Here is a 5,473-nt window from a genome sequence, read left to right as displayed (position 1 = left end):
TATAGATGAATCCATATCTGGGGTGGGAAATTAATAGTTGCTACCCTGATATGGTACTTGGAAAAAAGGCACAATATTGCATTTATAATTCATATCAAAATAAAAAATATCTTAAATCAAATCCTGAGAAAACAACAGAATCAACCTGAGGAGCATTCTTCTAACTTGTTGCCCATCAGACTCTTCAAAAGTGGCGAAGGCATGAAAGGAAAGAAACACTGTGTAAAATGGTGTCCCCAACATGGAGTAGTAAAACTGTGATAATCCGGGAGAGGGGTGGGGGGGTTCGGTTGGAAAGTGGAGAGTTAGTAAATTAGTTATTGGTTCATTTGGCTAATTTAGGTTGGCAAGTTACCTAAGGCTGCTCATGGACATGTAAAGTGCGAATGTTTGGGAAAGCTCTGTGAAGAATATGCAGGGACTTCCCATATTATTGTTGGAACAGTTTTGTAAATCGAATCATATCTGAACTTAATAATGAAAGGGGAAGGAATAAGGAGGGAGAGGAGGAGGAAGAGGAGACATGATCTTACATGTGACAATATTTCTGAACAATCAGAACAAAATAAAAATTAAACCAAGTTACAGATTGAAGTGCATTCTCTTAAAAAATGTATTTAGCAATCCAAATTTCCATCAACAGACAAGTGGATTAAAAAAACCGTGGTACTATGTATCACTAAAAAGCAGTGAAGGACGCATGAAGCATATCGCCTCATGGGAAGAACAGGAGGAAATTATGCTAAGTGAAGTAAGCCAAGCATAACATGAGTCCCGTGAGGTATATCTATATACATATACATATGTGTGTATATATATATATATATATATATATATAGAGAGAGAGAGAGAGAGAGAGAGAGAGAGAGAGAACAGAAAGGTAAGTGCAAAAGGGGCACAGGGAAAAAGCTACCGTGTACAAACACTCCAGGGGTGAGGTCCAGGTAGTATAGCAGGGGTCAGACCAAATCCAGGGGTACATATGGTAGCCAAGTAAAACGGGGGTAGAGGGAGGAAAAGGGAAAGAGAAAATAAAAGATGTGTGATGGGGGAATAGGAAACTGACGGACTCAAGGGGAGGTAATTGTTTGTGTCTCCACAGGGAAAGAGGGACCAGATATAAAGCCAGTGTCAGACGAATGCAGTGTGCCGGCAAGGAGTGGGGAGCCAGTGGAGGGGCCTGAGGGCTTGGCTCCCATACCAGCTACTTGGACAACTGCCCCACCCCCAGAAAATTTACTTGAGAGGATGGCAGTGAAGCTGCAGCTAGGGGAGAGGGACATGATTGATCAGAGCAAATGGAAGCAAATGAAGGGGGAGGAAGAGAGAGTGAGGCACATCCTGGCCCACCAGCCCTGGAGGACAATATCTCTACTCTGAACAGCCCATGTACAGAGTGGACAATATGGCCGATCCCACTACGAGACTCACCATCCCTTGATGGCCCAGGGCCCTAATGGGGTCAACACTGGAGACTCAGTGTCGGGACTGGCCCAGACTGACCCTGTGACATTGAGGCAAACCACTAAAAGCGTGCAGCAGAGCAAACATGGGAGCAGAGTAGGGAGCCCCAAGGGAGTACAAAGGACAGACTCTGGGGCCACTGGACCTCACTGATAAAAAATCAGACATTCATCTATTTACAGGTTTTTCTTTCTTTTTAACATTTTTTCCTTTTAATTAATTTATTCTTCTATGGGTAATTGGTTTCTTTTTTTGTTGTCATTGCTGTCTCACTCATTGCCTATCTTGCTATGGCTTGATTTTTGGTCCATATTATTATCTCTACAGATATATCTAGACAAGATAGACTGGATAAATAGTCTGGAAGAGAAAACAATGGGACCAATGGTTCTGGGGAGACATGGGAGACGGGAGAGATGGGGCAAAGAGGTGGTGCTGACCAACCCAGGGACAGGGGAGGAATAAGTGATTCAAAATTAGTAGCAAGGAGGGTGTGAGAGGCCTGGTAGGGAGTCAGCAAGGGCAAGGTAACCGAGAGAAATTACTGAAACCCAAATGAAGGCTGAGCATGATAGTGGGACAAGAGGAAAATAAAAGGAAATAGAGGAAAGAACTAGGTGACAAAGGGTATTTATAGAGGTCTAAAGATGGGAATGTACATATGTAAATATATTTATATAAGAGTATGGGGAAAAGATCTCTGTGCATATATTTATAGGTTTAGTATAGGCAGCAGATGGACATTGGGCTTCCACTCAAGCACTTACTTATTACAAGAACACATTGTTCTATTAAATTGACATTCCAGGATGCACACCTTCCCGACATGATTGCTGAAGAAAAGTATGTGCATAAGAAAACTTGGTGAAGAAAGTTGACGATGGCCGGCTATCAAAAAATATAGCATCTGGGGTATTAAAGGCTTGAAGATAAACAAGTGGCCATCTAGCTAAGAAGCATCAAAGCCCACATGGAAGAAGCACACCAGCCTGTCTGACCACAAGGTGTAGAAGGGACCAGTTATCAGACATCAGAGAACTAAAAATCATATCAATGGTGCCTACCTCCCTGATATGATCAATGATGACAAATGTGTGCATAAGCAAATGTGGCAAAGAAAGCTGATGGTGCCCAGCTATCAAAAGATATAGTGTCTGGGGTATTAAAGTCTTGAAGATAAATAAGTGGCCATCTAGTTCAGAAGCAACAAAGTGCACATGGAAGAAACACACCAACCTGTGTGACCACGAGCTGTCAAAGGGATCAGATATCAAGCCTCAAGGAACAAAAAATCATATCATTGTAAATGTGGGTGAGTGCAGAGTGGAGACTCAAAGCCCATTGATAGTCAAGCGGACACCCTTTACTGAAGGGTTGTGGGGAAGATATGAGCCAGTCAGGGTGCAGAGTAGAAACAATGAAACATATAACTTTCCTCTAGTTCTTAAATGCTTCCTCCCCCTCACTCTCATGATTTCAATTCTACCTTACAAATTTGGCTAGACCAGAGGATGTACATAGGTACAGATAGAAACTGGAAACATAGGGAACCCAGGAGAGATGACTCCCTTAGGACCAGCGGTAAGAGTAGTGATGCTGGGAGGGTGGAGAGAATGTGGGGTAGAGAGGGGAAACTGATTACCAGAATCTACATATAGCCTCCTCCCTGGGGGATGGACAGCAGAGAAGAAGGCAAGGGCAGACGTTTGACAATGTAACACATGACAAAATAATAATAATTTATGAATGATGAAGGGTTCATGAGTTAGGGGGGAGAGGGGAGGGAGGGGAAAAATGAACAGCATCTACTAAGGGCTCAAGTAGAAGGCAAATGTTTTGAGAATGATGATGGCAACAAATGTACAAATGTGCTTGACACAATGGATGTATGTATGGATTGTGATAAGAATTGTACAAGCCCCGATAAAATGATTTAAAAACATGCGTTTAGATCTTGACCTGTCTAGACTGCCCAGGGTTTTTTTTTTTGTCTCGGTTACAAAGTGGGAGGAGGGCTCTTTGACCCTTAACGCGCTGGCGATGAGACCCTCACTGGGGCGGGAGTGGGGTCTAAAAGTGTCTAAAGGTGATGAAGCTCACTGACTTCTGCAGAGAGGGTTCTGGACGGACAGAGGCGTGGATCCCGAAGAAAGCTGGAGTTAGGAGCTAGGACTGAACTTTCCTCTCGTCATTCCCTTCGGCTCAGTCCCGGGCATTCTTAACAGACCTTTCGGACAAAGAATGTGAGCGAATGAAGGACTACAAACTCAAAGATGACCCTCTAATGAAGGAGCGAACTTTTAAGAGATTTGCTCCCAGGAAAGGAGAAAAAATATGTAAGGAATTTTGAAAAGTTCTGCTTTTATTCTGATGCTTACAGACCTTTGAAATTCGGGTGTGAAACGATAACAGAAGAAGATGAAGATGAAGTATTCTCTCTTATCGCTCAGGAGGCAGACGATCTAGCTGACAAGCTGTGTAGGAAAAAGTCAGATCTGTGTGGACTTTCTTCCACTAACCACACTGGATTGTAGGAGCGACTGAAGCGAGTCACAGAGAGAATCAAATCGCCCCCCATCAGGTTAAACAATGTCCACAGGCTGTGTCTTCAGGATAAGAAACTATATATTTCTTAATTAATTTCAAGTTTGTCTACTGTACACTTTTTATTGAAAATCTGTTGTTTGACAAACTTTATTCTTTCTATAGGTCAAGTTGAGGAGCCCATTAAACTTTTAAATTACCTTTGTAGGTTTTGATATACACAGACTAGGTAATAAAGCATTTAATTCAGAAAAAGGAAAGAAAGGCAAAGACATTGGATAATGAAATAAGGGTTTAATAATACATGCTGAATATTCTATAGCAAATGTATATATATACATACATATGTGGAAAGTGCTACTTGATAAGGACTTGATTTGATTTTTAAACACTTGATTGGTCATAGAATTAAGTAAATATGTTGTAACAAACCCTGAATTTAGTTTTCTGGCTTTTATACAATTATGGGTAAAATAAGCCACTTTTTGTTGGGATTTAGAATTACATTCCTAGAAATCATAAATTTAAAAGCTCTGAATCCCTAAGATGAAGTTGAATGTGGGGAAAATAGGAAAGAAAAGAGCAGACGCTTTGGATAGTCAACAAAGCTTAAATTGGCCTTTAGAGAAAATACATTCTGGAGTCAAATAACTTGGAAAGGTGATTTAAAATTTTTTTACACTAAACCATGTTACTTAAAATATAGCCCCAATGACAATGTTTTGTTTGACTGAAAACTCTTGATTTTTTAAAAAGATTTTTCAGATCACATTTAGTGTGTAGATTTGATTTCTGGCCTTCTTCTAAACGAGCGTGTCTTAGAGCTGTGGCCGCCTTAACGCTGGGGCGGAATGACACTCACTCAGGGCACTTCGCTGTTCCAGGCGGGTTGAGTTGAACACGAATTATTAAAGGGGCAGAGATTGTATTCATTTAAAGAGAAAAGTCACTGTTCTCAGGGAGAATTTGGTGGCAGGATCATGTCCGTTTTGCCTCCAAAGAACTAAGAATAAAACATTTTGCTGTATATTCATTTCATCATTGCTTAGGAAGGACACTATTTAAACCATTCTTAAAATTGTACAATTTGGCCAAAATTAAAGGAAAGAGAATTCCATTTCCTCCTCCTCACTCTTACCTCTGGTTAAGAGTCAGATTTGTAAGTTAATGCCACTTATTTATTTGACAAACAATGTATGCTTTTTTGGGGCTCCCTGCTGCTAGCCAAGTGGTCTGGGCTCTACAGAGTATGGACGACCCAATCAGCTGATAGAAAATAAAAACATAATTAGCACTATTTTCCGGTAGGAGAGTAAAATTGCTATTTCCTATATCTTTTTAAAGAAAATTGTCTATTTAAGATTAAAATAGCATTGAAAATAGTAAGTCCCCAACATCTTCCTAATTTAGCCTTTCTTGGTAAAGATACTCACTACACAGGAGTATTCTTTCTTAAAATAGACTA

General features: G+C 40.7%; 1 pseudogene; it reads left to right on the top strand.

Moving 5' to 3' along the window:
* The first annotated feature begins 3,715 nt into the window (after positions 1 to 3,715).
* LOC142440977 (protein canopy homolog 1 pseudogene) lies at positions 3,716 to 3,998 on the top strand (annotated as a pseudogene).
* The last annotated feature ends 1,475 nt before the right edge of the window (positions 3,999 to 5,473 follow it).

The sequence above is a fragment of the Tenrec ecaudatus genome, chromosome 2 (genome assembly GCF_050624435.1).
Source record: "Tenrec ecaudatus isolate mTenEca1 chromosome 2, mTenEca1.hap1, whole genome shotgun sequence".
Lineage (NCBI taxonomy): Eukaryota > Metazoa > Chordata > Mammalia > Afrosoricida > Tenrecidae > Tenrec > Tenrec ecaudatus.
This window is presented reverse-complemented; position numbering and strand designations above follow the sequence as displayed.